This window comes from Phocoena sinus, chromosome 3 (assembly GCF_008692025.1).
Source record: "Phocoena sinus isolate mPhoSin1 chromosome 3, mPhoSin1.pri, whole genome shotgun sequence".
NCBI lineage: Eukaryota > Metazoa > Chordata > Mammalia > Artiodactyla > Phocoenidae > Phocoena > Phocoena sinus.
In genome coordinates, this window is record NC_045765.1 from 12,402,111 (window position 1) to 12,414,983 (window position 12,873).

At 47.9% G+C, this 12,873-nt stretch overlaps 1 protein-coding gene across 7 annotated transcripts in view; it reads right to left on the reverse strand.

Annotated features, from left to right (window-relative positions):
- Nucleotides 1-12,873, reverse strand: part of SLC27A1 (solute carrier family 27 member 1) — a 31,228-nt gene that overhangs the window by 14,190 nt on the left and 4,165 nt on the right. The gene's annotated exons all lie outside the window — the stretch shown is intronic.

Here is a 12,873-nt window from a genome sequence, read left to right on the forward strand (position 1 = left end):
AGAAACTAAGGGCAAAGGGCCATTTACCAGTCAGCCCAGAAGTAGGCGGATTCTCACAGCTGGCCAGGCCATGCAGTGTAAATCAGAGTCACCCTGTCCTCCTCCGCCACAGCTTGCTTGGTGACCCTGAGGGAGCCAGGCCCAGTCCTATCCTTGTTTTTCTCTCCTGGGGCAGCCCAAGTGCCCCATGCTGACCCCCCACTGCCTCCAGCTTGGACTCCTCATGCCCCGCCTGCCTCAGCCGGGCCCTGGGGTCCACCCCCTGAGCTGGGGGTCTGTTCCACTCCCAAGTTACTCAATGGCACTAGGCACAGGTGGCTGAGCCATCCAGCACGTGTGTGCCCCACCCAGGGGAGGAGGTGCCTCTGCCCCAGGTGAGGCCAGAAGACAGGCTAGCGAGAGGCCCTGATGGCAGGTGTCTTGCTCCTCTGTCTTCACCTGCCAGTAGAGACAAGGGGATCAGAGGCCCCAGGGGAAGATAGAACCCCAGTAGGAAGGAGCCAGGTTCCTGAATGACCCTGTGGAGATGAGCAGCCAGCCCTGATGATGCCAGGCTGTCAGATGAGTGAGACATGAACTTGTTTGTGTTGTTTTAAGCAAACAAAAATGGCTTTAGATCACAGAACCAAGAAAGCTAGAATTTCTCAGTGCAGGAGCTCAAGAAACAAGTGGTCTTCTGGCTTTACCTGGCTCTCTGCCCTGCCACCTGACTCTGAGAGGTAACTTTGTGCTGGGTTAAACCACTGTCAAGTGGGGACCTGTTTGTTACAGCAGCTTGCTCTGCCCTGACCGAGACAGGTGGTCCTCACTCTGCCCCCAGGAAGGTTACCTGGGTGTGGTTCCCCAAATCCTAAATGAACACTTGGAACAGGTGCATTTTATTATATGTAAATTACACCTCAAAAACAACCCATGAAGACAGAGCAGATTGGTGTTTACTAGGAGCTGGGGGAGGGAGAATGGGGAGTAACTGCTAATGGGGACAGGGTTTCCTTTTGGGGTGATGGAAATGTTCTGGAGCTAGATAGAGCTGATGGTTGCACATCACTGTGAATGTACTCAATGTCCCTAATGGTAAATTTTATATTATATGTGTTTTACTACAATAAAAATGAATGAATGAATGAAACTCATGAAGACTGTCTGTGGCAAGGTTAAAAACAGGAGTCGTTACCTTCCAGATGTACACCCTGGAAAACTAACAGATAGAAAGATGTGCCACTGAGATTCAGACACAGGAGGAAGTGGGTGGAGATGAGGAAACAATCATATGAAGATCACGGAAGCTGGGGGATGGGCACATGGGTTTATTACATTATTCTCTCTACTTCTGTAAGCTTGAAATTTTCCATAGTAAAATGTTTTTAACACAGATTTTTAAAAAATAAATTTTAAAAATAAAAAATATTTGGGCTCCCCTGGTGGCGCAGTAGTTGAGAGTCCGCCTGCCGATGCAGGGGACACGGGTTTGTGCCCCGGTCCGGGGGGATCCCACATGCCGCGGAGCGGCTGGGCCCGTGAGCCACGGCCGCTGGGCCTGCGCGTCCGGAGCCTGTGCCCCGCAACGGGAGAGGCCACAACAGTCAGAGACCCGTGTACCACACACACACACAAAAATAAAAATAAAAATTAAATAAAAATTTAAAAATTTAATTTAAAATTTTAATTAAATAAATTTAAAAAAATTTTTTTGGCTGTGCCGTGCAGCTTGCAGGATCTTAGCTCCCTGACCAGGGATTGGAATGGGCCCCCTGCAGTGGAAGTGTGGAGTCCTAACTACTGGACCGCCCAGGGAATTCCCTAAATTTTAAAAAATTTTTTTAAAAAATCAAAAATCAAAAAAGTTCTCTTAAATAATGTTTTAAGGCTCCCACTGTTTTTTCAATCAAGTGCCTTCCCTGTGGCCTGTGAGGCCCAGCACGGCCCAGCCCCATGCATCTGGCCACCTCATCACCCTCCATTGCCCCAGCTTGCTCTTGCCTCCTTCCCTGATCTTCAGCAGGGCAGAGGTTCCTGCCCCAGGGCCTTTGCCCAGCTCTCACTGCCTGGAATACTCTGCCCCAGGCCCCTCATCTCGGTTCCTTCTCATCCTTCACCTCTCAGCTCCAATGACACCTGCTCAGAGGGGTCCTCCCAGCCCTGCCCCGCTTGGATCAGTATGGCTATTTTAAAATATCCCTGCAAACCCTTTGACAGTCCTCCCTTCAAAAGGTGGGTTCTATTTCCCATCCACTTGAGTGTGGGCAGACTGAGGAGCTTGCTTCTAAGGAAGAGAATGTAGCAGAAGGGATGCTATGTGACTTCTGAGCCCAGGGCACAAAGACAGCACACCTTCTTCCCAGCACGCAGGAGCCCTCATGCCCTCTCGCTTTCCCTCTCTCTCAGGACACTGGCCCTGGGAACCCAGCACTGAGCTGTAAGGAAGCCTAGACATAGGAGATGATAATGATCATTTTTTAAGCCCCTAGTTAAAGGGGTAATTTGTTACACAGCCATAGGTAACTGATACATTCCCAGCACCCACACCCCCCCCACCACCATCGTTTTATTCCTTCAAAGTGATCATCACAATCTAAAACTGCCATCTTCCTTTGTGGGTTTCCTGAATTCTTTTGTCTTTTTCCATGAGAGCAGGCACCCTGTCTATCTGTCTATTGTGTCCAGGGATGTAGTCCCAGCACTAGAAACAGGGCCTAGAATGTAAGGACGATGCTGGTGCCCCACAGGCTGGCTCAAATGCAGCCCAGTCTCTTCTGCCTGTGTGACTGCAGTTGTTGAAGAGTGTCTCCAAAAATTCATGTACACCCAGAATCTCAGACTATGACCTTATTTGGAAACAGGGCCTTTGCAGATATAATTAAGGTAAGTATGAGATGAGGTCATCCTGATTGCCTAGGTGGGCCCTAAATCCAATAACAGGTATCTCTACAAGAAGAGAAAGGGACTTCCCTGGCGGTCCAGTGATTAAGACACTGCACGTCCACTGCAGGGGTCGTGGGTTCAATCCCTGGTCGGGGAACTAAGATCCCGCATGCTGTGCAGTACAGCCAAAAAGTAAAAAAAAAAGAAGAAGAAGAGAGAGCGCAAAGACACAAGGGAGAAGGCTCTGAGGAGACAGAGGCAGAGACTGGAGTGATGCAGCCACAAGCCAAGCCAAGGACTCCTGGACCCCCCCAGAAGCTGATTTGGGGCTTCTGGTCTCCAGAACTTTGAGACAACAAACTCCTTTTGTTTTAAGCTACCAAGGTTGTGGTAATTTGTTACGGCAGCCCCAGGACACTCATACAGTGGGCATGGGTGGGTACATCCCTCTCTGGGCCTCCTGGTTAATGGGGACAATAAGATCCCATGCCTTCCAGGTCATTAGGGGACAAAAGAGATGGATGGAGACTTCTAAGGACAGGGCCTGGCGTGTCCTACATTCTCAATAAACTCTGTTGCTATCCTCTCCCCAGGGAGGTATGCACTGTCAGTAAGAAAACAGAGTTGAATTAGCATTTTATCTGCCCAGCAACTTGACTCATGCCTACCCTGTAAGGAAGAAAGAGGAACAAGCAAGTTCCAAGAGCGGGGGCCAGCCCAGGAGATCCCCTGGGAGTAATGGTCCAGGGGAGGAGGCAGGACATGATCTGAGGGCCTTGTGCAAACACTGATTCCTCAAGTGTCTGTCCCAGAGCTGTGAGCCCCAGCAGAGCCCAGAAGAAAGAAAAAGTGCCCTGGAGTCAATGGCCTTGATTCAGATCCTACTCCACCGCTTACCAGCTGTGGCACCTGGGCAGACCCTGCCCTCTCTGGGCCTCAGTTTCCTTACTTGGAGTATCAGGAGACTGAACATAACAAGCTCCAAGTGTTCTCCAGCTCAGCAAAGTGTAGGTACTGCCATTGTCCTATTTACAAAGAGGAAGCAGGGCCCACAACAGCAGTGCATCTGTAAATGGGGCAACAGTGCAATTCTCAGCCTACTACCTGTCAAATGTATTAAGTGCCCAACCAAGAAGAAGGATTGAAAAAGAGGGGTTCATCGTTACTCTGCCCAGGAGGGTCGGGTCCTGCCTCTGGGCTTTGCACCTGCTGTTCCCTCTGCCTGGAGAACTCTTCCACCCCCCAGGTCTTTGCACGGTTGGCTCCTTCTCATCTGACCACCTGTGCTGGATGCCCCACACCTACCGCCCTGGCTGCAGTAGTCATGCACTATCCTTGCCTCTCCCCCATGTGCTGTATTCTTCTTGTCACTTTCTGATGTTTAAATTATTTCCTCATTTCCTTCTCGAGATCCTTCTCCCTCATTAGGCTGTGGGCTCCACAGGACAGGAAAAGCATCATCTAGTGCGTTCATGGCGTGTCATGGTGACCATGGCATCCCCGAAGCCCAGACAGGGTGTGGGGCACAGGAGGTCCTCAAGGATGGGTAGAACAAATGACTTTCTCCAATGCAGACTAGCTGGAATCCAGTTATCTCACAAGCACGGCCAAGACCCCACCGTCACAAGCCTGAAACGGTGCAGTCACCTCCCCCTGGTCTCCTGCCTCCACCCTGGGCCAGGCCCCATTCTCTGTGTAGTGGGGTGAATGGTGGCCCCAAAAAGATACATCCAAGTCCTGATCCTCCAAACTTGTGAATGAGCCCTTATGTGGAAAAAGGGTCTTTGCAGATGTAATTAAGTTGAGGATCTTCAGATGAGATCATCCTGGATTTAGGATGGGCCCTAAATCTAATGACAAGTGTCCTTTTAAGAGACAGAAGAGGAGACACAGACATAGAGAAGAAGGCCATCCGAAGACGGAGGCAGAGATTGGGCTGAGTGATGCAACCACAAGCCAAGGAACTGCCAAGGATTGCTGGAAGCCACCAGAAGCTAGGAGAGAGGCATGGAACAGATTCTCCCTCGGAGCCTCCAGAAGGAACCAACCCTGCCCACACCTTGATTTCAGACTTCAGGCCTCTACAACTATGGCAGAATAAATTTCTGTTGTTTTAAGTCCCCTAGTTTGTGCTACATTGTTATGACAGCCACAAGAAACTAACACACTCTGCTTCATCTCCAACCTTTGTCTATCTTCCTTACCGCTCTCATCCCAGTGCCCCATTCAAGGGAGCAGAGGGGGTGTGTCGCCATTCCCACTGTATGGGAACAAGTGCATTTCCTGCCTGACTGCCCCAAACCCTCCTCACCAAGCCACCCTCTTCCTCCATGCAGCCCAGCCTAGCTGTGCTGCTTCCCTGCTCAGAACACTTCCCTGGGAACGTAAGACTGTCTTCTGCTCAGTGTTCAAAGCTCTGGAAATCTGGCTCTAACTCCAACACTGCCCAACTCATAGACCTCCCGCCATCACAATAGCCCCTTTCACACCCCCTGCAACATGGGGCCTGGTAGTCCCATGTTCACTTTCTTTTATCAGCATGTGATGGCTGGAGCCACAGCAGCCAATATGAGACCATGAGGGTAACTAACTGGAGACGCCAAGCCTTTGAAGCAAGGATGCCAGAGCAGAAAGGCAGAAGGAACTTGGGCCAATAATAACATGCTGAACACAAATTGATCAGCCTGAAGAAGCCACCTCATGTCCCAATACCCCATTGCACATGGCTATAAATGTGCTTTACTGTTGATGCCACTTCTAGTTGGGATTCCCACTACTTGCAGCTGAAGCCTCCTCGTGGAGAAACACCTCCCCAGAGGAGCTGATCCACAAGTGCAGCACACCTCCACAAAGTACCACCACATGCTGGACATCATGACAGGGATGGGGACACACAGGTGACCAAGGTAGGCGTGATCCCTGCCGCTATGGGTTTACAGTCAATAATCAAGGAGAAAGCAAACAAAAACAATGACAGTTGTATACGTTTCCTAAGAAAAAAGCAACAGGATGATGTGATCAAGCTCGACCAGGACAGACTTCACCCACGGGGCAGGGGAGCCTTGTGTGAGGAAGCGACATTTGCACTGAACTTTGAAAGATGAGAAGGAGCCAACCACGGGAAAAGCTCGAGGGGAAGTATTCCAGGTGGAGGGCACCACGAGTGCAAAGACCTGGAGGCAGGAAGGAGATTGGCAGGTTTAAAAGAGAGCAAAGGCCAGCGGGAGGAGAGGAGTGAGTGAAGCAGAGAGTAGGAGGCGACGGCCCAAGGTCGGGAATGTCTCTCCATGGCTCTGAATCGCTCCGCCAACTGGTATACTGATTTTGACACGTTAAAGTCACGCGGGGGAAATGACGGCGCATTATTCATTTGTAGCCTCCAGTGAGCAGAAGATGGGAAAGAATCCAAACATCCTGCAGTAGGCGCGGGGTTAGACGAACAACGGCTCGAGCTGAAGCTTCCAACAGAAGGCTGCACACAAGAACGGCGCCCCCAATGCAAGGGATGAGGAAGGACCCTAAAGGTAAATGGGGAAAGTTACTGCTGACCATGCGGCAAAGATGGCAGATTGAGCACTCGGACGCTGACTGTTGACAGTGCCTCCCAAAACGGCCAGTAAAAGGACTTAAGTGTGAACTCACAAGGACTGGGAAAATGGAAGTGGAGACCAAATCACCCCACTTTGGGAAGCTGGGCAGCAGCACATGAGAGGTGGAGGCCCCAGGAGGAGGGGGGAAAGCAGAGTCCTGGGCTGCAGTGGAGGACTGATGGAAATCTGTTTGAGAAGCCCCCTCTGTGAAATAAATGTCATGGGGATGTAATGTACGACATGGTGACTATAGTCAATAATACCTCACGGCACATTTGAAAGTTGCTAAGAGAGTAGATCTTAAAAGTTCTCCTCACAAGAAAAAAATGTTCGTAACTATGTACGGTGACAGAGGTGAGCTAGACTTACAGTGGCGATCATTTCACAACATACCAGCATCCCCTACTTTTCAAAATTTCACTTTAATGCCGCTTCTCTTTTGTGAAAGACAAAAATTAGTACCTGTTTTTGCTAACCGAAAGAAATCCAAAGAGGATTTTCGCTTTTACAATGAAAGGCAAAAAGTAAAAATAGTGTTCGGTGTTTGTTCTGCAGGGAGCTGTTATAGGGGCAGCGCGCACCCAAAGCAGTGAGAGAGGCACTGCCAGGCTCCGTCCCTGGGAACTACACCCACATCCCAGCATCAAGCTGCCATAGCTTTGAACTGTGTCTGTGAGCATCTGAACTTTATCTCAGTTTATTCTGTGCACCCATTAGCAAGATGCATCCTAAGGTAATTGCTTCTTCCCTTTACACCATTTAGGTTTATGAAAGGTTTCAGAGGAATGCTCTATTTGCGGGTAGCAGGAGAAACCTTTATGCAAATAGCAAATCATTATGTTGCTCACCTGAAACTAACAGAGCGTTATATGTCAGTATCTCAATTGAAAAAAAAAAAAAAAGTGGCCACCCAGGAGAAGACTGAAAGTCCGTCCACAGGAGGCTTTCTGGGTGGGGCACCTCCCTGCAAATGGGTGTTAAGTGAATGTTTACTTGCCAGATGCCAAGCCTCCAGCCCTCTTCCCCGCTGTGTTCCTGGGATGCTGCTGGTGCGGCCTGTGCCCAGGCCTGGAGGAAAGACCCAAAGACAGTGCACTGGACTTTCCCCAAAGCACCACCTGGCCAGGTGACCCCATCATGAAGCTCAGTTGACAAGACCCCCTCACCCCCTACACACATCCATGCTGAGAGCTTCTAATTGGCTTTACAGCCAAGGACTACCAGACTCCTGGGGATTTCCTCTAATAGCGATGATGGAGACTAAAATAAACAAAGAAGAAAATCTTTGAGGAAAAAGAGATTGTGCAAAGAGAAAAAAACTAATAAAGTCATTAATATCCTTGAAAATGTACGAAGATATACTGCATCCATGAAAGAAGAATTGGATGCTATATAAAAGCTTTCAGGGAATAAAATAAAAGATCCTGGAAAATTTAAATGTGAGGGCACAAAGAATGTACAACATACACATGAACCCTAATGAAAAATATGGGGCTTAGTTAATAATCATGTATCAACAATGACTCATCAATTGTAACAAGCGTACTACACTAATAAGAGATATTAAAAACAGAGGAGGGCTTCCCTGGTGGCGCAGCGGTTGAGCGTCCGCCTGCCGATGCAGGGGACGCGGGTTCGTGCCCCGGTCCGGGAAGATCCCACATGCCGCGGAGCGGCTGGGCCCGTGAGCCATGGCCGCTGAGCCTGCGCATCCGGAGCCTATGCTCAGCAACGGCAGAGGCCACAACAGTGAGAGGCCCGCGTACCGCGAAAAAAAAAAAAAAAAACACACGGGAAACTGCAGGGGAGAGTAAGGGCGTGTATGGGAACTCTCTGTACTTTCTGCTTAATTTCTGTAAACCTAAAACTGATAATAAAAAATAAAGTCTATATAAAAAAGAAAAAACATAATTAAAAATCAATTAAAATAGTCTATTAATTTGAACAAAGAATAATCATAATAAAAAATTTTAAATGTGAGGGCATAAGTTAAACATTAATAGAAGGACTGAAAGATATATTTGAAGGAATATCATAGAAGGTAGGATAAAACGACAGAGATGGAAAATAAAAAAGATAAGAAGATAGCTGATTCACTTTGTTATAAAGCAGAAACTAACACATTATTGTAAAGCAATTATACTCCAATAAAGATGTTAAGAAAGAAAAAAGATGTGAAAATTAGAGAACCAGTCCAGAAGATCCAACATCATATTCATTCAATAAATGTTATCAAGCTAGACATTGTTCCAGGCACTCAATAATAGGAGTTCGAAGAAGAACAAAGGAAATAAAGGTGAGGAAATCACCAATGATAACATCAAGAAAACTTCCTTGACCTGAAACCCACCAACAGATCATACAATGGATGGAAATAACCCACCATCTTGAAAAGATCCCACAAGCTTCCAGAAGGAAAAAAAAAAAAAAGTCACTGCAAAGGATCAGGAATCAGAGAGTTTTAGTCTTCTCAACAATAACCATGATGTGAGAAGAAAATAAGAAATGCCTTCAATTTTGAAGGAAAATAATATCCAACCTAGAAGTCTATACCCAGACCATCAGTCAAGTGTGAGTGTGGAAATAAAGATATTTTCATACATGGAGGGTCTCAAAAAATTAAATTTCTATACATGATTTCTCCCAAAGCTAATGAAGATATGTTCCAACTAATTAAAGGAGTAAACCAAGGAAGAGGACTATCAGGGACCCAGGAAACAGGGTATCCAACCCAAGATAGAAGCGATGCTAATCCTCAGGAAGATGGGTAGGAGCAAGCCTGGTGTGATGGCTGCCCACCAAGTAGAGAGAGCAACTAGACCAGCCTGGACAGATCGGAGGCTAAAAGAGAGACTTCTCCAAAAAGATGAAACTGAAAGCCCATCTGATGCCATAAATATTAGAGGAGAGAGAGACAAATGTTGTGGAGTTTGGCTTTGAAGTAGAGATAAATACATAGAAAACTAACCAATACGAAGGCAATCAATAACTCCAGACAAAAATACATAAAGTTGTTTAATTCACATTATAAACAAGCATCCTTTTGGCAGTCTATTTAATGCCACATTTTTTGGTGTCTTTGTGCTTTTTGTTGTTGATTTTGCTGTTTAAAATGGGCCCCAGGCATAATGCTGAAATGCTGTCTAGTGTTCCTAAGTACAAGAAGGCTGTGATGTGCCTTATGGAGAAGATACACATATTAGATACGTTTTGTTCAGGCATGAGTTATAATGTTGCTGGCAGTGAGTTCGACAGTAATGAATCAACAATATATATTAAATGATGTGTCTCTAAACAGAATACACACGAAACAAGATTATGTATTGACTGGTTGATGAAAATGTGATCAGAGGCTGGCAAGAACCTAACCCTGTATTTTCCCTAGGAACAATGGTTCAGTACTTGCTAATTCAATGTTCGCAGCAACTTTGTAGAACAAAACTATCACAGGGAATTCCCTGGTGGTCCAGTGGTTAGGACTCCGTGCTTTCACTGCCGAGGGTGCGGGTTCAATCTCTGGTGGGGGAACTAAGATCCCGCAAGCCTTGCAGCGTTTCCACAAAAAAAAAAAAAGAAGAAGAAGAAAACTACCACAAATAATGAGAATCAACTGTAATAATATTGGGACAATGAAGGGATGGAAGAACATGTGTGTCTGTGTATGTATGAGGGTGGGTATGTATACACCATGCACGGGGACAGGAAGAGAGTGAGGACAGTGGGATAAAGGGATGCCAAACCCTCATCTTCCATGGTGTGAGATGACAGATCTAGTCTCAAAGTGAAAAAATGCAGATTTGTCACATAAGCCATTTAGAGACGTGCAGGTGAAGTCCAAAAGATTCAAAGGAGAGGTAAGAATCACTCCTGGAAGGGAAGGGAAAATGTGGGTAGAGGGTGGGGCTGGCAGCTGCCACTTGAAGGCTAGAGTCTTTCATCTCGAAGCCTACATGACGTTAATAAAAGCAAAAATTTCAAGTGAAAGTGGAGAGAAGAAAGCAAGCTGGAGGTGAAGAATATGATGGAGAATGTGTGGCCATTTGTGAGCAACAAGAACAAGAAGAGGTCCACATGTATTTCTTGGGAAAGAGACACAAGATGCCTCTGAGGAGGGGAACTGCAGGGCTGGGGGCAGTGGAGAGAGGGCAGCATTCACAGCAAACCTCTCTCTAACATGTAAATTTTGTACCTGTGTTATGTATTAACTGTTACCAAAAAAATAACTGAAAATGTAAAATATTAAAAGTTAGCTGCTTATACATCCACCTCCCTGGTCAGATCCTGATATCTCAACCATTCAACGAATAAATAGAGTTGCTACGGTGAGCAGCCTCAGCATTTACTGAGCTAACCTTACGGCCACCCTCCAAAGTAGGGTTCTAAAATCCCCATGTCAGATGGTGGATGAGCTGGGAGCTCAGGGAGGTGAATTACACACCCAAGGTCACACAGCAAGTAGAGGACAGAACAACACAGACCAGGCCCCCTGGCAGGGTCCCTCTGTTCCTCCTCGGGCCTGCTCCCAAACAGTCACCACGTACCACGTGACCGAACAAGTGCCCGTGCTGCACACAACAGGTGCTCAATTCATGTTTTCTTAAAGAAGAGAGGATGCACAAGATGTACTCTTAGAGATGAAGGAACTAAGACTCAGAGGGTGATGTTTCATGGGCTAGCAAGGCGCAGAGTGAGGGCCACAGCTAGACGCTCCGGCTCTAGCCACCAAGCACCTAACCTCTGAGGTACCCACTGCTGGGTGAAGGCGATCAGCACCAACAAGTCTGGGTGCCTACTATGTGCCCAGCTCTCCTCTAAGAGCTTCAGTAGAGCACCCCAAGAACCCCATGAAAGGGTGCTAGTGTTACAGCCATGGGGAGAGGGCCATCAGCAAGGGTAGGAAGCACAGGAAGCAGCTCCCGCAGGAGTGCTCCCTGTCCACAGACAGCACAGCAGAGAAACTCGACTGAGGCTGCAGTGGTTCGTGCTCAGGTTACTCAAGCATTCACAATGGGGCCCAGTCTTCACGGCCTGTCCCTCCCGCCCTCGCCCCCAGCCTCTCTGGAGCACACCCACACGGGCGGGCAGTGGACTTCAGCACTGGGCTCCAGCCACATGTCTGGGCCACATGTCTGGGCCACCCCCACCCTGGCAGCAGCACAAGCCACCCCCACCCAGGGGACAAAGAGGCCACTGTCCACCTTTGGGCCCTTCCTGAGGCCTCTTCTTGCCCCTCTGCTCCTTCTGCCCCTTCCTGCTTTCACCCTGAGCTCTAGGACACCGGGGCAGGAAGAAAGAAACACAGATGAATGTGATCAGATTTCATGAGGAAAATAGAAGACGAGTTAGAAGAACTGAGGCTGGGTGCTTAAATATTTCTGAACCTAGGTTCTAAATGCAGCCGGCCTGCACCACCACCCCAGCACAACACAGTAGCTAAGAACACATACTCTGGAGTCCTGCCGCTCCACAGCTCTGTGTTCTTGGACAAATGACCTCCCTCTTGGTGCTGTGGTTCACCAACCACAAAATGGGATTAGTAAGCATTCCTTCCTTACAGGACTGTGAGAACACTAGAACAAACCTGGTAACAGAGGTGGGTGGGTGTTACATAAGCTGCATTAGTTAGCTATTGCTGTGTAACAAATTGTAGCCAAAATTACTAGCTGAAAAGAGCAAACACTGATTATCTCACAGCTTCTGTGGGTCACAAATCCAGAAGCAGCTTAGCTGGGTGGTTCTGGCTCAGGGTGTCTTGTGAGGCTGTAATCAAGGTGTCAGCAGGGGCTGTGATCATCTCAAGGTTTCACTGGGAGAGAATCCATTTCCAAGTTCACTCATGTGAGACTCTCCACAGAGCTGCCTTACATGACAGCTAGCTTCCCCCAGAGGGAGTGACCCATGAGAGAGAACCCAAGATGGAAAGCCACAGTCTTTTTCATTACCTAATCTCAGAATGTAATATCCCATTGCTTTTGCTGTATTCTGTTCATTAGAAGTGAGTCACTAGGTCCAGCCCACACTCAAAGGGAAGGGATCATACAAAGGTGGGAAGACTGGGAGGTGGGGCCATCTTCCAGGCTGCCTCCTACAGAAAGTGTGTCAAGCTCTGTGTTGGGGACTCGGAGTGGACCCAGCTTCTGTCCTGTCCCAGGGAAGACAGAGCTGGTCACAGATATCCCCTTCCTTGGGCATGAAGGAGTGAAGACCTGCCATCCAAAAGAGGAAGGAGTGAAGACCTGCCATCCAAAAAATATACCCTGCGCTCCTGTTGTGTGCCGCCCTGACGGAAGACCAGGGCCACAGGAGCACAAAGTCCAACACGGTCTCCATCTGTGCTGGCCCCCCAACAGGGCCCACAGTTTAGTGGGGGGAAAGAGACCCCAAAATTAAAAAGCAAGAAAGCAGACACATATGATAATTA